Here is a 19372-nt window from a genome sequence, read left to right on the forward strand (position 1 = left end):
CCCGGATGTACCGGGGGGGCGGGGGGCGGCCAGCAGCAGGTGAGTGCGCAGGCGCGCCGGGCCGGCCGGCGCAATGCGCGTGCGCCTGCTTCGACTCCCAGTGTCTCGGGCAGGGCCGGGGGAGCCAAAGAGAGGCGGGCGGGCGGGCGAGGCGGAGAGCGGGGCAGCCCCCTTAAAGGGGCCGCCATCTTCCCGCAGCCCCCGTGATTAACGCCACTCAATTAAACATGAGCGATCGTTGCTTGAGCCGGTTGTGAGGGTTCGCTGGTTTTTTTTGTTTGTTCGTTTTTTTAAGGGACTTTAAATGTTTGTAGTTGGCAAAGCCAGGTTGGGAAGGGAGGTGAGGTGCTCCTCCTCTGCGAAAAGCGGGGCTGGAAGCCGTGCATGAATGTCTGCCCAGGTGGATCGTGTTGTGAGATCAAAGTAAAAAGAAAAAAAAAAGAAAAAAAAACCCGAAAGTTCCGTCTTTCGGTAAGCGCTGCCACAGCCCTGTCCCACCGCCCTCACGGCTCGTCCTGCACTGCTCTCCATCCCCATCTCCCCGAAAACGCTAAAATGCACAAAAATGGGTTAAAAACCACATGGGGTTATGGGGGTGTTCTGCCTGGAGAAGAGGAGGCTCAGGGGAGACCTTATCACTCTCTACAACTCCCTGAAAGGACAAGTGTCAGGATGAGAGGAAATGGCCTCAAGTTACACCAAGGGAGGTTTAGATTGGATTTAGGGAAAAATTCTTCACAGAAGGCGTTGCCAAGCACTGGAACAAGCTGCCCAGGGAAGTGGTGGAGTCACCACGCCTGGAGGTGTTTAACAGATGAGTAGATGTGGCACTGAGGGTCATGGTTTAGTGGTGGATTTGGCAGTGAGTTTACAGGTGGGCTCAGTGATCTGAAAGGTCTTTTTCAACGTACATGATTCTAAATTACTCTAAACACAAAAACATATTAAGGACATTTCATGGACTTAAATGTTTTCCTCTCTGTGTATGCATCCCGTTTATGAAGGTTTCACCTTTTCTTTGCCCATATCACAACCCGGATTTTGTTGTCTTTACACTGGGACAATGCAGACCCTGAACTGCTTCTACTTCTGCCATGGGTAAATTGCCAAAGCAGAGGGATGGCACAAATACCTTGTTGTGGGACTTGCTGTTTTAGTAAAACTACACATAGACATACTGAGAAAGAAAAAATTCTTATTGTTTGTTTGTTTGTTCTTAAAGTAACCTGGAATCGAGACAATGCTTTTCAAAATTTTGCCGTGAAGTCTCACCTGACCTTCCTGGTGAGTTGTTCTGATGCCAAGGGAAGCTCACAATGTGTCAGGCTGCACTGGGAGCAGTTCAGAGACCGAGTGGGACAGCCAGGCAGTAGCACACAGATACTGCCAAGACAAAACTTGCAGCCTCAAAGAGTAAAGTATTATCAGTAGAGCAATAATCACATGTGATTATTCAATCTGAAAGAGGCAATCCAACCACCTCAAAGTCTTACCACTTCTGCTACTTTTTTTTCAGAAGCCTGATAGCAGTTTGTTAACTACCAAATATTAATGAATACCAGGTACCCCCAAACCCGCTTTGAGAAAGAAAAAGATTTGAAAGTGTCTCTGAGATTGTATTATATGTCAATGTATTTCTCTTTTTATCTTCATACTTACATATAGGTTGACTTAAACTGATAAACTTAGTTCCTCTTGTAACTTGTTAGGATTCAAGGTATATAGATTTGCTGTACTAATAACTTTAAAGTGTTCTAGCTAAAAGAGTATCCTGGGATATAAAGGAAGCCATTTGTGAGTGTAGTTCAGCTGCAAAAACTGCTTGATGAACTCAAAAGAAATCACCACACTTGAGTTTTGGGCCTTGGGGAACAGTCAGGCAAGAAAGTCCAAGGCTGGTGCACCACATACCTGCCTGCTGCCTTCACCTAAGCAGGGAAAAGGGAGTATTCAGGCAAGCCCTGGAGTCTCCGAGAAGTTTGTACAGACTGGAGTAAACAGAAGAGATGTCCAAGAAGAAATGAAAGAAGATTTTCACAGAAGCACCTTGAGCAGAGTGACAGAAGTCCCAGTTCTGCTTGTGTGTGATTTGTGTAAGTGGCTGAACTTAGTGCTTGACGTGACTTTTCACTTCTGCTACAGAAAGAATTTTTTGCAACGAGTGGATACAAATTTTGAGGTGTAGATCATTGCCCCCTCCTTCCTGAGATTATGGGAGGTCACTACCACATCCTCATCTTCTCTGAATCCCACTGACCTTTGAAAGTCCACGTGCCAGGCAGCAAGCAATTCAGGTCCCACTGAATTGAATTGAAGGGAAGCAGAATCGAGCTCTGAATTAATGTTGGACTTGTTACCATGGGGGCTTAATAGAAAGCCGGGGTCTTATCTGTCACGTTACAGAACTTTGTCCTGCTACACAGAGCTAAAGAAACCACATAACCAGCCTCAGAGATGGATGATTTTTGTTCCTTGTAACATTATAAACCACTCGGGGCTTGGTAGGGTGGGGTTAGATAAGAAAAATTTCCTACTGAAACCATGAGCAGGTTTATAATTATATTTATTCCTTGGGGCTCTCTAAAGTTGTATGATACCTTTGATTTTACCTTTGATTTATTTTTTTCTCCCAGGCAACTAACAATAGGATAAGAGGACACAGTCTTAAGCTGCACCAGGAGAGGTTTAGGTTGGACATTAGGAAAAAGTTCTTCCCAGAAGGGGTGATTGGGCATTGGAATGGGCTGCCCGGGGAGGTGGTGGAGTCACTGTCCCTGGAGGTTTTTAAGAAAAGACTGGATGTGGCACTTAGTGCCGCGGTCTAGTTGACAAGGTGGTGTTGGGTCATAGGTTGGACTCAATGATCTCAGAGGTCTTTTCCAACCTAAATGGTTCTGTGATTCCGTGATTCTGTGATTTGGATCTCACATCTTGCAAAAGTGCAAGAATGCCCACACCCTGAGCATCACTGATGCTTTAACAGCAGCTGCACACTAAGACATCCACATCCCACATAATAATTGAAGCATAAAAAATTATTGAACACTGTAGAAAATGCTGCATGACTAAACAACCCAGCAATTTTCTATTAGTTCTGCCCTCACTTTTAATTTCTTAATTGCTTCTTCTGAATACAAAATTATTTTACCAGGCTATTACTGCAATAAATATTTAAAAAAAAATCCACAACAAAATTAAAGATTGTATTTGCCAACTAGTATCATAAAATAAAAGACTGGTAACAAAATATAACTGCTCCTATGCTGCTAAATACCTGAGGATTGTGTTGTTAGTAGGAATGTTGGTGCCAGGCAGGTATGGCTGACCGGAAAGAAGAGAGGTCAGAGTGTTTTCATCAAGAAAAGATTAATAAGCTCCAAATATACAATTGGATGTATATGTATTGTTTATATGTGTGTACATGCCAGTGACAAAAGATGACTTTATTTTATGTATGGATGGCCAGATACGTAAATAAAACCAAAGGAGCGAACCTGCCCTTAGGTGCTGTTTGGATACTTGGATACTTGGGCTGCTTTTCAGCCTAATGGTAGCCCAGGGGAGAGAGTCCAAAGGGAAAAGGAAGTCACAGCCACCCTCTGCCCTGTGCACTCAGCAGGGACAATAGAGTGCTCTGGCCACTGACAGCAGCCTTGTTTGTCTTGGGGGGTTGAACACCAACAACTTTTCCATTACATAGATGAATATAGAAATAGAAAGTAAGCATCCTATTCCCAAAGATTATTCTTTTTTAAAAAAATGAAGAGATGAAATTTCTTACAGAAAACATCAAGAATGGAAGAAAGGCAGCTTTGCAGAGCTCCCTTGTTACACCGTTGTGGTTCAAAGCACCTTTCAGTTTGGATAAAGCTAACATCAGGTTTTGCCCCCCCCCGTCCAGATTTTCCCACCTTCTCAAGAGCCCTGCCAGTAGAGAGAAGGCAGAAGCAGTCACATTCACACTACAGAGTCCTTTAGGGCTTTCATTTTGGATAGTACAAATCCTCTGATATAAATGTCGCTTTTCAGGAATATAAACAGTTGCAACAAAACAGGAACAATCTACATAAATTTTGAAAAGCGCAGACAAAACAAAAAGCCAAGGTCAAATCACTGGATGCTCACAAGGATCCCTAAAGTGCTTCCAGATACTGTAATACCAAACAATTACAATGTTTTATACTTTCATGGAGACAGACAAGCGCAATCTCAGAATGCCTCTCCCCCCTCAAAAAAGGTCATTTTGATTTTTAGGTAGCAAGTGGGGAAACAGAGGAGTTCAGTCTTTTTACCCTGACAGACCTGGTGAAAAGCCTGTCATCTCCTCTTGCTGTGCCCCAGTCACTTCACATGACTAATTACATCAGTCATATCTCTTCTTCTGCCATTACAAAGTCTGAAATTATTTCCAAGATCACTCATCTGGTGATGTAGTGGCTCCCTACAAATGATTAGCACAGCCTCTTCGTATGGGGAGCCTCAGCTAACATATACAGCACACACTCAATCAATGAACACTTCTTTAAGTCAAATGACACGAGAGAGTTCAGTGTGGGACTGAGATCAAGAATAATGGGGATTGTACAATATAAAGCTCTTTTGTTTTCACATTTTGCTGCCTTTCCTCAAAAGTACAGTTTACCTGTATAAAACAGGGAAGCAAAAAGAGGAATAAAGAGAAAATGTCAGGTGTTAAGCTTGCACTGTAAGAAGACTGCAGACCAGTAAGCACAGGGGAAGATGGAAAGAGGAACTGCAGCTATTTTAATCATGTTTTATCTCTACTGGAAAATAGATGAATTAGAGTAGTAGACTGTTACAGAACAGAGCAGAACACAGTATTAGACACCAAAATCTTTAAACTGCTTATAACAATTTGTGAAATACAGAATTTCTTCAGTGTTCACTGCATGGACACCATTGCACTGCCAAGTACTTTGAGTAGTTGCAGTGGTGAACCTACACCAGTAGCAAACAGGCAAGAGAAGAGGCCTGCTAAGTAATTGAGATAACCCAGCCCTACCAAGTTTAGGAGCATGGCCACAGGCTGTGCTTCCAAATTTATGGCACTCAAGTAGAGGAAAAATCCAAGATGCACCCATTCTTCTGCAGAAGTGGAAAAGCTACGATCACCTTTGCTCATATGAAAGGCACCTTTCTCCAGCAAAGCTTCTAAATGTCACTGGATTTATTCACTCTGGGTAGCAGTCAGTGCCTTTAGGTAAAGGCTTCACCAAGTCACAGGAGGCTGTGAATCAGGGGTGATGTAGAGTGGCAGAGTTTCACTTGACCTCCCATTAGCCCCAGTCAAGCCAGTTTATTTAACAAAGCAAACCACCAGGACCACAGGAGGAAATAAACCATATATTTGAACTGGAACTTTCTCATAAACAAATTTTCTTTTTTTCTCTTCCCCACAAAATGTTTCAGATCAATCAGCAGCATTATAGCATTCCAGTTAATGGACAGAATCAATGTTTTAGAGAACAGGGAAGGCAATATCTAAGAGGGCTAGACTGTCTCATTACTCTCTGGAAGAGAACCCATTTTTTTGTTTTGATTTGGTTTGGGTTTTTTTGACCAAACACAATTGTGCTGCCCTGATGGAAACAAATATTCATTGATTCAGTAAGATTTCTGTCTACCTCAGGAGCATAAGACCAGTATTTTACTTTGATCACATCCTTTGTAGTGATGTAATCATTGAAGGGGTTTTGTTTATTGGTTGCTGTTTGGTTTTTTGGGGTTTCCCCTCCCTTACCCCTCCAAAGTGCTTAATTCATTTCTTATTAGAAGCCCTCAGAATAACTTTCAGCTCATAAGTGATTTTTGGGCTGTCTCTAGGTGTTACCAAGGGACATTGTGAAGAGACCATTTCCCTTTGCCTCAGCTGTTCCTTTTGCTGGAGCTGTACTTAGTTTCCTCTTCACATCACAGTGGAAGTTGCAATCTTCTGTTGGGGAAGTAGGTAACCTAACTAAAGCACCTCAGGGAAGGGCTCTGGAGACCATCAATCTCGGGGGATGATTTCAAAATTCAGTGAACAAGGACTTCACAAAATAACAGTCTTAGGTACTGCTGGGCAAGACATAAGCAAGAACAAGCATCTCAGGCTGCATCCAGTAGGATGTGTTCCTTGACCTCCAGTAACATGACCACAAGCTCAGGGTGCTCAGCACCCCACAGGACTGCAGTGTCACTGTTGCCACTGTTCTTCCCTTCCACCACTAATTTGCTTTGAAAGGACCTGGCTTTTTAGTCACATCTGAAAAGTAAAATTCAACTTAGTTGATCAAAACCTGAACTGGTTTTGCAACATTCACTTGAACTACTATAAATCAAATTTATCTTTGTGTGTCATCTAAGTGATATTGAGGACAAGGCTACTGAATAATGACAGAAAAAAAATTATGATTTTGTTATTAGCTCACCAACTACATCTACCTCATTAAAATAACACTGTTATGATGCAGTCATCTGCTGTATCCCATTATACTGCTACCTTCATGCAATTCCATCAGTATGCTCCAAAGAGCAGCAGACATTAAAATCATATTAGTGTACCCAGTGTCTGAATGTAAAAAACTTTGAAGAAACCTTTTCCCCATCAGTACACATATTTTCTTGTAGGCTTTCCTGTGACCTCGTATGAAGTGGTTACTCTTTCTGTGGGATGAGAAATTCCCAGTCATCCATCACCCGCATGGTAGGTGTATTTGGGTTACAAAGTGAAGTCTTTGAGAGCAATTGTTTTAAGAAGCCTTGATAGAAATAGAACCCCTTACTGCTCACTGTCCAAGTGCAAGGAAGAGTTTGCTAGCAGAGGAAGTGGAAAGCCAGGACTTTCCCCCGTGCTGTAATCTGTGAGGGACAGACTGGGTGCAGATGAAAGCTGCCATGAAACAAAGCGTTTAGACTGCACTTAAACACTTCCTTTGCTGAGCAACTGTAACACTGCACACCAGACGTCTTTCTCTTCCTTTTTCCTGAGCATGAATATGGCGCTTAGGGCTAAATCGAGCACCAAGTGCAGCTGTTTAATATTCAGTTAGCAAGAAAAGAGAGTAAAGCTGATATTGCACATTGCAATTGCCTAAACTTATTCTGACTTTTCCCAATTGATTAAAAGATAATATTTTTTATGTCCAGCTGATAAACCCCACGCATGAGCTGGGAAACATTCTGTGCCTGTTTATAGCAATCTAGATACAGTCCCATCTGAGACATCTGGGTTCCTGGAGTCAGAGCTTAGGTGCCTATTAAGTTAATGATCAGACTAGAACAAGAAGCTTTTCCCCATGATCACGCCACCTCTGCAGGATTGCATCACAAACCAGCAGGATTTTCTAAATGCAGGGTCATATTCTCCTGAATCTAAATGAGTCCCATCTCAGGCAGTGAACAAGTGGAAAGAAGCAAAATAGTCTTCTCTTGTGAGGTATTAGGCTGTAGCCATTCTCCTTGTCCCAGGACATACAGCCTGCACTGCTCTGGAAATCTGGTTTATGATGCTGGACACTCAGCAGCATGTGTATACTGCCAAGTCAACCTGCACATGCCATCTCCTGCCCAGCTGGCAAGACGTAAGAGAGAGACTGGAGGAGCTGCTAGCAAAGGCACTGGGAACATTGCAGGGAAGAGGAGAGATGGAAACGGAGGACCCTGGAAATTTTGCATTGAAAAAGCTCCAGTGGGAAATGTAGGGCACACAAAACCCATATCAGGAGAAAATTACCATTCATTAGTTACACTGTTCACAGGACTTTTTATGTTTCAATTATTTTTTCTTCTCTTCCAAGAAAAGGCAAGTGGTACCTGCTTCTTCATGCTCCCATTATGTTCCCATTCTTATTTTAATCTTAATTGTTTATCCATTGAATTTTACTTTAAAAGGCTGGTAAGGGCAGATGTAGAGAATATAACATTTCTGTGGTTTGCTCAAAGAAGACCAGCTTAAACAGGGATGTGAGAGGGCCTGGGGAACCATGTGAGAGCAGGGAGCAGAGTAAGTGCACCGAGACATTCGTAAGTGTGCTTGCTTCTAAATGGTTTTAATGGGGTCACTCCTGTCCTAAGGCACAATACGCTGCTGCTCGGATGACAGACTCTGCCCCTGAGCTTCTGAAAGGTTTTGCAGCTGAGTGTGACAAGCTTGGGTTTAGTGCAGAGGGGGCTGCACTCAGGACTTGAATGTGGCCAGATGGCAAAGGGGGCATGTGTCCCCAGTGGAAGACTGAAGGGCTACCAAGAAATAAGGCTGACAGTAGAAGACCATGGTGCAGAAAAACCCTCATGTCATGCTGAGGCTTGGACAAAGGTTTCAGAAGAAATGGATGTTTTGGGAAAGGTTGCAATGGGGCGACATTACAACATAATGCCTGTCAGTGAAAAGGAATGGCTGCAGGTTTATTCTGCAGTAAGCCTTAAATTTGTTCAATGAAGAACATATTAAAACTTTCCTCATCCTGCACAAGTACAGCTATTCGCCCAATGACTCTGTTTTCTCTTTTCAATGCTATATTCTTCTGTTATTGCAGAGAAATAGAAAATATACTTTTAAATTAAGAAACTGTAATTAAGTAGGCAATAAACAACATGGGGTGATCCAAATATGTAGCAGTTTGGAACTCTCCTTGTTTATGGCCTTTCTTACGAAAACATTTGTTGAAGCCTGGTCTCTCTTCACTATAGTCCATCCCTGCCACAAGGTATCACAGGCAGCCCTGGGAGAATTTTGTTAGAATTAATCACTTATCAACTTATAAAGGATTTATTTAATTCTGAAAGGTGCTAAAGGAAAAGCACACACATACACATGTACATCCAGAGCTTTAGGATAAAAGAAGTAAAAATATGGTCATATGATTTTCTCTCTCAGGAAAAAGAATACAGGCATTTACTAGTCAGTAAGGGAGTTTTTTGTTTGTTTTTGTTTGCTTTTAGTGATCTTTAAAAATGCTTAATACATTTCTTGTGAGCCGTCTGTTTCACTTTAATGCAGAGTTAACCCTTGCAATTCATTAATTGATTTTACATTGCATTAAATGTTGCAATGAATTCAGTCTCATATTCTACACTTCTATCTCTGTTATAAAACAAAAGCTCTACTAGCTTTACTTGGCTCAAAACCAATACAGTGAACTACTCTTAATTTTTAATAATCTGTTTCCCCTTCAATAAAACTTTTTGGACTTTTGCTACAGTAGGACGATATATTTATTTGGTGTGTGGGGTTCAGAGCAATACAGTGCACTCTCTCTGGGAAAGAATCCAAAAATAACTATCTACTTGATATCAACCCAAGGGATTTCCTAAGGGAATGGGAGTATCATTTCAGGGCAGATCATCAGTGGTTTAGGGGAATTAGACAAATTCATGTCTGGGGAACAGATGCCTCAGGGTTAGTAAATGTGTGAGAGAACCTTTCCCCCTCGGTCACCAGTTCAAGTCCATCCAGCACAGCGGTGACTGGAAGCTATTAAACATCTAATGAACTTCTGGGGCCTCCTGAAACAGGGAGTGAGATTCCTAACAGACACTTGCTTACATCTTGGAGCCGCTCCTACCCAAACTTGCAGTCTCAACAGCAATACATAGAAACAGAAACTGGAATAAGCATGGTGGAGTAAAGAACACATCTGCAAAATGCAGTAAGCAGGCTTCTGGGCTGGCAATCCAGCTTTAGATTTACTGCTGGCACTTTCCTATTCTTTCAGAGAAAGAAAATGATGTATTGCAAAGCACTGTGTTACATAACCTTTCTTCACAACCTCCATCCGAAGGGCCCAGAAACCTTACAAACCCACATTTACAGTGTCTCAGACCTTGGGGATAAAAGAGTAAAGAAGGATTTGATTTCATGCTTGGAGGACAGTTCTGGCAGTCCTGGGACTCCCAAACTGCTGCATGCTGCACATCCAGCTTTGGTGCAAGTCTGCTAGGAGAAAGGAGGGACAAATGCTGAGCATTACAACCACAAACCACAGCTGTTGATGGGAATTGGCAGTAGACCAGGGAATGCTGGGAAGCATAGATGGCCTGCAGCAGAAGGTAGGGCTGAGGAGGGCTCTCTGACACTTGAAGCTTTTTTTATTCATCCCCTGGTGCTTTTCCATCCTGGCATCTGGTTTCCGTGATAGCGCAAGGGAGGGACGGTATGGTGCAATTTTATGGTATGTTCTCCTAGGTTATGTTGGCACCTCCTCGAGTAAACATGTCTCAGCACAGGCTCAGGTTCGCTGTGCCCCTGGGTTCAGATTATTTGCAGTGCTTTATTTTGCTGATAGCTCGGCCCAGTTGCCTCTGTTTTTCATTTGAGGAGGAGGGGGTCGAGACTTGCCAACTGTCCTCCTGCTCCCTCAGGACAGAGCCACGCTGAGGGGCAGAGACAAGCTGTGGCACAGCCCTGTCCCTCAGCAGAGCTGCCACCAGAAGGGCACGTGATGGGGCTCGTAGGTCTGTGGTCCAGCGCAGGAACTGGTGAAGCTGGAGCTTTGTGCTAAAAGACCTTGGATGTACCCTGGTGCTCTCATTTCCTCATGCCCTTTTGAGTGGAAGCTCTTCAGGGCTCTCTTTATCCACTCATATGGTACACGACTAAACTGTGCCCAAATTCTGCCATAGGCTTCTGAATAGCGCAGTAGTATAAATTACAAAGAGTATGCAAGTTTTAATGGCTGAAAAATGAGGAGAGAGAAAAAAGAGGAAAGGTTTTCTGTAATGGGATCTGCTGCTCATCCGCTTTTGTTACTAGCATGTGCAAATCTTGCTATTCTGGTCCATTATATTCAACAATCTTATACTCAGAGGCAGGTGAAATGTCATACCTCGGGGTAAATTTTCTCTGCAGTAGGCAGAGAATTTGTCCTTTAAACACCCTTAGTACTAATGAGACATTGATCCAGCAATTTAAAATCCAAGAGATACAGATGTCTCATGTGGGACCATTTTCAAATGTGTTGACATTTTGATTCACAAAATGAGACACTTTTAGAAACAAATGCAAATTCATTTCATTCTAGATTTGAGGTCAGCTGGATACTGGAAGAGAAATGTGCAATGAATGTTTAGTATGCTCATCAACTATCTTTTAATCTCTGTACACTCAAGGGATAAAAGTGACATCAGAGAGAGGAAGGACAATTTCTAGTTTTCTGTATTAACTAGTACATCCTCTCATGGGTCTGGAACCTAAATTCACCTATTGCACTTGCAATAATAGTGTCTAGGGCAAAAGGAGGCTTTGGGATAAGGGACAGAGTTTCAGTAACCTCTGAAAATATGTCTTTTGCACTATTGAATATGCTTCCATCTCCGAAAAGCTCTGATTCTGCTGAGTTCCACCTGGGGGATTTGTCAGTGTTTTACTGATGTCAGTGAAATCCATGGTAGGACTGGAGCCCAACAGTGCAGGAAACAAAACAAAACAAAAAACACACCAAGGGAGGGTTGCTTAATTTGTTCCCAGGTCAATGCTCTGGCCGCTCTTCCAGCTCAGAAATTATTCAGCACACTATGAGAAAGATGATCTAAACAAACATTTAGAACACATCCACAGCTGCCTGACAGATAATGAGTTCCTCGTAGGTCAAACCTTAGTGAAATCCAGCAAAGCCTGAGTGTTGGTCTGAGCTCTATCCTACAGAAGAGGGTAAGGCAGATATGGAGCAACTTTGGGGAAGGATCACTTGGCAAGTTGCTGGGTCTCAACTGGGTGTGAACTACCAGCACCTGCCCTTGGACCAAGGCCTAGGGGTCACTGCCATGGCTGCAGGCAGGGCACTGGGGGCAGAAACGTGGCTCATCTGCCTCCCATCCCCCTGTACGTGAGCATCTCCCAACAGAGGGGACTGTCAGGCAGGGCCTGCAGGGGCTGGCTCTGGTTTCCCCCAGCAGCAAGGACACCTCTGACTGCCTCTCAAAGTCTCCTAGCAGCAGGGCTGATGAGAGGCTGGGGTATGCTGGACACATGGGTAGTAATGCGGATGGGGTGTGTGCTATTACTTCACAGGGGGATTTCACAGGAAGCCCGTGTCTCCTCTTGAGTGGACATGAGCATTCCCTGTTGCAGACACCCCAGCTGGTGAATGTCACATGACAGGGGGAGCATGAGGACTCTGATCATTTTGTGCATGAGGAACTAGGGGAAGAGAAAAAACACAAGGCAAGTTCCTTGCCAAAGTCCCCCTGCAGAGCAGCCTCTGCCCTTCCCCTTCCTCAGCAGGGCTGGTGCAGAAGGGGTTGCATTTCTGGGAGCTGCTGCCCAGGGGAAGTTACACCAATTTGGTGCTGAGTGAGAACACAACTTCCCTCGCAGACACACGTACGAGAGTGCCCAACAGAGTTAAGAGGAAAAGCCCAAATGCTGTGCAGTATACAAATGACTGTATCCAGCTCTATGAAAACAACTGCCCAGGAACAACTCTGTGCAGCATTGGGCAAAGTGCTGATAAGCCACGATCTTTCTGGTGGCCTTGAATCAGATGGACCTCTCCAAGGGCTCTGGAAAGTGCTCTGGCCTGCCAGTTGGATCAGCAAGCACACAGGGTTATCAGGATCAGTCCTTTTCTACATGCTCACTCAAGCACAGTATTCTCCTTCTGGGCCCCTGCTCTCCTCTCTTGCTTCCTCAAACTGACTGACATGCTGCAGGAGTCTGCAGGGGGATGAATTTACTGGTCCTGTACCAGCTACATGATCTCTTGGAAGCCCTGTGCAAAGGCACGAGGGAGGGAAGAGTCACCACTCAGGTGGCATTTTCTCACAGAACAAGAGTTCTGAGTGTATCCACTGACTGCTTCTCACAACAGGTAGTTCATTTTTTAAGAAAAAGATGACAGAACAAACAGAACATCAACAACTTTAAAAGACCATTTTTTTTTTGTATGAACAGCAGCTAAAGGTCCCGGGTACATTCATACCTCAATACATAAATGTATTGTAGAGATGATGTGAATCATGTTATGTCCAGGCACACAATGGGGCAGCAGGCCTGGAACAGGTACAAGTGGATCTAAAGCAAGTTTTGCTCCTAAATGCAATTATAGTAATGCCAGTAACTAGGATATATCAGCTGTGGATTCTGAGTACAAGAAGTCCTAGTATAAGATTTGCAACTTTGAGCCACTCCTAAAAGCATCTCCTTTCAAGGCAGTAATCCTGGAAAAGAAACTTGGTTCCAACCCTTACATAGAGATGGGAGTGCCTTCTTCATTCTCGTTTGATGGATTGCTGTAGGCCATTGCCAGTGGATATCTGTGATACTCAGAGAGCACTAACATGAGAACACTAACATACAGTAAATATTTCTTAGTGCCTCAACGTAAGCAAGATGCCAGACAGACCCACTAATGCACAGAAGATTGTATTTGGTCTTCAGCAAGTCCTTCAGCCAGAGTTAGGATTCACAGGCAGGAACATCTGCCCTGCTCTGTTCTGGAACTGCCAGAACAGTCTTGGGAATAGGGCTCCTATTTTTTCCCTTTGCGTTTTGTTGACTGGTCCAGACCCACCACCATGACAACCCAAATCATCCCTGGAGTTTGCAGACCACAGAGATACTCCCCTTGACACTACCCTGTGTGTCTGTGTCTCTGGTGAAACACTGAGTTGGAGGGAACATAAATCATCCATCACGTAACTCTGTCCTGATGGCAGCAGCTGTCCACTTCCAGGAGCACACTGCTGGATGAGGCCCACAGAGACAGGCTCCAGTTGTCCCTCTATAGGGCAGTGCAGAAGAGATGAGACCCAGGGAAATAAGCTTCCTCCAGGTCCTCTGTGGGCTGCTGTGGTCGTCCAGAGAACAACCACATGTCCATTCCCATTTTGGGGTGGTCCCTGCCCCTTGCCTGAAACAGCCCAGACACCTCACAAGCTTCCAGTTCAATCCCTACCAGAGGCTTCTGGGCAGCAACGTGCCTGACGCAGTCCAGCTCTCGCTGCTCTGGTGGGAGGATGGTGTGAGGAGTGTGAATCCAGCCCTGCCACCCAGGATGAAGCTCTGCAGCCACTGCTGGCTGCTGACAGCCAAACCAGAGCCCTCTCTTGTGCTATTTTACTGGAGGGAGGTCATCAGTTTAACTGCACTGGAGCAACGCCAGTCCTTTGAGTAAACTTTTCAAAGCTTCACTAAGGCATTGTTTAATTTTGATTTCCAAGTGACCTCCAATTCCTCTGGATATGCTAGGGGTGGAAGAACATTCACTCCCAGGAGTTCAACTCTGGCAGTGGGCACAGGGCCTAGCAAGGCAGTTCCCAGGGAAAGGGGGAGAGAGGTGAAGGCTCTTGTTGTTCTCCCCTCCCTCAAACACATCACCCCCACCCCCAAATAGGAGCAGCCATGTATCACCTCCACCAGCAGAGCCAAATAACTCAACTACCCCTCCTGCAACTCCCTTCCCCAGCATCTCAAGATTCCTTTTTCATATCATTTTCCCTTCTCCCAGCAAATTTCCACTGTTTCCCACCCAGTATATTGCACATTTTAACTTGCACCAATAAACCTGTTTGCATAGGTCATGCTGCAAATGAAAACAACAGCAGGACATAAAATGAAAAATAGTCTGCAAAGAACCAAACCACCCAAGAGTTATTCCAGTGAGGTGAATAATTCAGTGACTGGTTTTTACTGCAGCCCCGTTAACAGCAACACAATTACAGTGGAGGAAAATAAACCACAGCTGGGGAGAGGAAACAAGTGTCTTGGGGGCTCCTATCTCACCGAGGAAACAGTGGGTGGATCCGGTCCCCAGCGTGGGACTCAGGCCACATCCAGGGCTCTGACAGCAAGTGACCTTAGCACGATGCTTCCAAGGCTGCATTCACAGCAGCTGAGCAAAGAAATTAAAGGAGTGTGGTAAAAAATGCTCTGGCTGTTGCTAGCACTTCAGAGTGCTGAAAGTAGCATTGGTATTGGCACAAGGTTAGTGGCATCTGCACAGCTCTCTGCTAACTGCTGACTGAGCCCTTCAGGGAAGCGAAGCTGCAAGGACAGGAGTGGGACAAGGCGAGGGAAGTGTGAGCTGCAAACCTCTACTTGTCTTGCTCAGTATCAGATGAATGTTAATTCTCTGCTGGTTTGTACAGCCACAGACATGCCTGTTCCTACTAATTTTAGCTGTTGCCTAATTTAAAACTACAGACATGCTATTTTCATGGTGGGCTTTTTTTTTCTCTTTTTAACAGGTTGTAGGCTGCCAGATGTACTCTGTGTGGTTAAGAAATTGGTGCTGTCCAAGGGGAGGTGAGAAACCTTTTTGTTAAAAATAAGAACAAAACTGTACATTCAAACTTGGAGCTATTAAGCTCCAAGAGCAAGTCTTGGTGGCAGAGCAGCCTGCCTGTGCTGGGCTCAGGGAGGGAGCAGAGCCTCTGGCCCGGCTGCCTTGTGGTCTGGAGATGCACCTTCCTCAATCCTCAGACACCCCATCCCTGCCATCTCTCAGCTGTGCACACACAGACGATGTGCTGTGCTCATGAGCACAAATGAAACCATCTGCCCTCTCTACCTTCACTCTGTCCACCCATACACCCAACCCTGCTTACAAGCCCTTGCTTCTCCTGCTCCAAACTACACCTGCACTTAGACCCCTTCTCCCTGCCCCTGCGCCTTTCCTCCCACATGTGCAAGCACCTTCTCCTGCCTCTGCTCCTCCTCTGGCACATGAATCTGCCCCCCATCTCCTGCAAAGGTGAACAGTACATGAAGTGCTGAGCCTGCCCGCAGCGGGAGGCAACCCTGTGCTAGAAACGGGTGTGAAAAAGTGGTGAAGTGAGGAAACATTTGTGAGAGGAAGTGAGTGGGTGGAGGGAAAAGCCTGGAGTGAACAAAAATCAACAAATAACACATTGAAACTTGAGCTCTGAGTGCCCAGGGTGGATAAAAGGAACTGAAATACAAAAAAAGAACACAAAAATTACTATGGGAATGCAAGTATTCTATGGTAACATACACCAAATGTATGCTAGGGAACAAAGTACTGAAAACAAAGAGGAGGCTCAAATGCCTGAGAGGCTCAAATGCCTTGAGAGCAAATGCCTGAACAGCAGCACAGGTAGCTCCCATGAGGGTGAGCAGGGAAGGCATCAGACCATGCACATGCATCTTACTGGATCTAGGTTACTAAATCTCAAAATCCAAGTGGACTGAAGGTGTCTCACTAAACACAGACACAGATTTTAGCAGTTATTAATAGACTGCATGCCCCTGCACATTTTAATTTAGTACTTTCAAGTAAAGCACTTTAAAGATAATATTAAAAAAAATTAAAAAGGAAGTGTTATTTCTAGAACAATCAAAATGGAAGCCCAGCTCTGCTGTTGTTTCTCATAGAGCAGTAGTTCCTCAGTTAAGTTTTCTCCCTGACAGATGTAGCAGTGCACAGACTTAGGAATACAATTCCCAGCTTTTCAGACTATTACTTGTGTATTCCTGACCTGTAAACCTTTCCTTCCCTCTCTAGCCTTGCAGAGCAAGATTGGTGGTGCTATAAGTTTCAGTAACATACCACAGAAGATCTTTGTTTTTCTCCTTAAAGGACAACAAACTTGACTCAAGGGCCTGTACCAGAAGCCAGCCAGTTTTGACCTCTGAGAATCAGCCCATGCAACCTCAGCTACCACTAGTAAGAAATTATTAAGACAAGTCACTCCTCTAACCACTCACCCAGTGAGTGGGTTGCATCCAAGTTGCTGCCATGGTCATGGGGAATGAGCAATGAACAGGTAAACAGCTATTATGGTGTGCACAGAAAAAACTGTCCAGTTTTCATTGCATCTCATTTTCCTTCCCACACGTTTCAAACCAGCCTGTTCCATAGGGATTGCCTGCAGAAGAGGAGGCTCACTTCCACACATAGGAAGACTGCCTATACCACTTTCATTTTAAGAGGATAAAAAAAGTGATCTGAGAGTTGTCTGTATATTATTCCCCAAATTTGTCAGTGGAGGAGCCCAAACATGCACACTCGGCATGACACCGCTCCCTCTGGGGCTACGGCGAGCGAGCGCTCTTGGAAAGCCGGCAGTGCATCCGTGCCACGGGTTACAGTGATCGCTACTGACAGGTTCTTCATGGTATCACAACAAATTAGGTCACAGATTAGATTTTCATAGCACAGATTACAACTTGTGTCTATATCTTTTTGTTAGAGAGGGTTGTGGCCAGGAGGTTTGACCTCAAGATTGAGAACAAGGCAGATGTGGGGGGCTGGGGAGGCCCTATTTCTGGCTGAGACAAAGAATATCTTAGTGAAACTCAGATAAAATGCCTAGTTTTCTGCTGTCATCAGAAGATTTGGTATTTTTCCCTTTCTATACAGCAAGCCTTTGAGAAATAATGAGTTTGTCCACTAGATACTCTGGAGTAGATCTTACAGCATTGTTGCAAAAGAGAGAGCAAAACCAGCATTTTATACAAACTGCATTTTTGATGATAGAAAAGTAGCTTTCACCTTGTGAAAAACTGCTGGGAATGAAAACCAAAGCTACCTATTAGACTTATCCCACCTATTGCCATAAGGTCACGTGTACACTCAGTTTGAGCATCTCTGGTTTAGAAAGATCTTAAGGGAATAAATTCATATGTACAGTGTTCAAAAAACAACGAAGAAAAAAAAGAAAAAACACTGGGTGGAAGAGTTTTAAAATATACCCAGCAAGGACAGTAATAGAACTCAGGCACCAAAAAAAATCTGAGCTATATCAAGCTCCACACAGAGCAGTGCAGAACAAAGGTTTCCAACAGCTGAGTAACTGCAGACACCGTGCAAAGTGCTTCCTACCCACTGTGAGATACAGCCCGGCTGCAGATTTGAAATCCTGCTCCAGCAGCTGGGTTCCAGCAGAGTGCCAGGGCTGAGCTCTGCTCCCAGCCGCCTCCTCCCTCGGAGCTGAGCTGCTGCAGAGGAGAGAAGGCACCTGGGAGCCAGTGAGCTGGATTCAGCTCCCAGTGGAAACATGCAGGTCTGTGTGGGGGCAGCGATTCAGCTGATAAGCAAGCCCACAGCCATGGTAGGCACTAAAGGAAAACCTAACCCAGGCAGTTTATGGGGAGAGGTCTTGGACTGAGCTAACTCGGAGACAAGCCTTTCTAACTCAGGGTTGAGAGAGCACTGCAGGAATGACCTTCAGCTTACAGAAACAGTCCTGACACCCACGATGGGATCACATCTGTGCTTGGGCAGCCTGAAGACCCACACTGGGTCTCTGCTGAGCCTCTAGAGCATGTACTTAGTCAATTAGGGCAGTTCTGCTTATACCTGCTGGCAAACCAACCTGTAGTCTCTAATCAAGCTCTCAAGGCTGTCTGCAGGCAGAGGACACAGACTCTCTTCCTGTTCCCAGGGCAGCAAGAGGAGTACATGATGCTGTGCCTGTTCCCTATCTGCAAGTTTAGACATGCTGGTGCTCAGTGACCTCCACTCTGCCTCACAGCAAGCCAGCCAGCCCCATCTCCAGGTGCCAGCACTGCTGGCCTGAGTCACTGTGGCTGTGCCTCCAGCTCTGAAAGGATCTCACACGTCACTTCAGCAGTTTTTCACAGGAAATATGCTTTTACTTTCAAAATACTCTGCCTTGTTCTCCACCAGCAAGCACAGGAAGTATCTCAAACACCAGTCTTTATTTTTGTTAGCCACAATTTATCCTCTGATACCTTTGAGTACTAAGAAATAGCAGTTGCGAGTGGCTGTGCCCTCCCACACTCAGAGGTGGAATTGAGCTTTTAACTATCTCCAGTGCATCAGCTTCTCCCTTCTCCACTGCTCTTGCTGGGCATGCTCATATTTAGAGGCACAGAATGAGGCCTAATAATTTTTTCCTCAAGCCTGAGCTGTGCCTCGCAGATTATTGAAAATCCATTGCACGTGCTCCTTGCTGGGCAGTCTGAACTATCGATCTCAGTCAAAGAAATGGATGCTCTGGACTTTATTGGAATTGTCTTTAAAAGTCCATGACTATTCCTGCTGGATGCTGAGTGCTTCCTAGTCTCCCTGCAGAGCACTGCCTCAGACCTGCTCAGAAACTCCTTCATGCCAAGGGGGCTCCTCCTGCTAAGCCGTGGAGGGAACCACATCACTGATCCTGGGAGAGCAAGTGGTGGCAACTGTCCGAGAATGGAATGACAAGGCCTCTGGCCCGAGCAGTGCTCAAAGCAGCAGGTAGGGACTGCTGCCTGCAACAGCAGCTGGAAAGCATCCCACTGCCTGGATAGGCACCAGCTCCCAGTCCCTGCTGAGCGGGAGCACAGGAGGAGCCATGCAGTGAAGTGCTGCCTCTTGCTAAGGCAAGATGACTGAGCAGCTCTTCCATGCAGCATGAAGCACCAAAATGACCTGGAGTGCCTGTGTGCACCTGGGAGGGTCCCTCAGAG

At 45.0% G+C, this 19372-nt stretch overlaps 1 protein-coding gene and 1 long non-coding RNA gene across 2 annotated transcripts in view; one reads left to right on the forward strand and one right to left on the reverse strand.

Moving 5' to 3' along the window:
* Nucleotides 1–19372, reverse strand: part of CYRIB (CYFIP related Rac1 interactor B) — a 97732-nt gene that overhangs the window by 77007 nt on the left and 1353 nt on the right. The window lies entirely within an intron of this gene.
* LOC127467052 (uncharacterized) lies at nucleotides 142–17733 on the forward strand. Its single transcript, XR_007902946.1, has 3 exons — nucleotides 142–1284; nucleotides 15187–15244; nucleotides 16539–17733. It is a non-coding gene; the product is annotated as an uncharacterized LOC127467052 (long non-coding RNA).

The sequence above is a fragment of the Manacus candei genome, unplaced genomic scaffold, assembly GCF_025592945.1.
Source record: "Manacus candei isolate 608988 ecotype Guabito, Panama unplaced genomic scaffold, ASM2559294v1 h1tg000013l, whole genome shotgun sequence".
In the NCBI taxonomy this organism is placed as follows: domain Eukaryota; kingdom Metazoa; phylum Chordata; class Aves; order Passeriformes; family Pipridae; genus Manacus; species Manacus candei.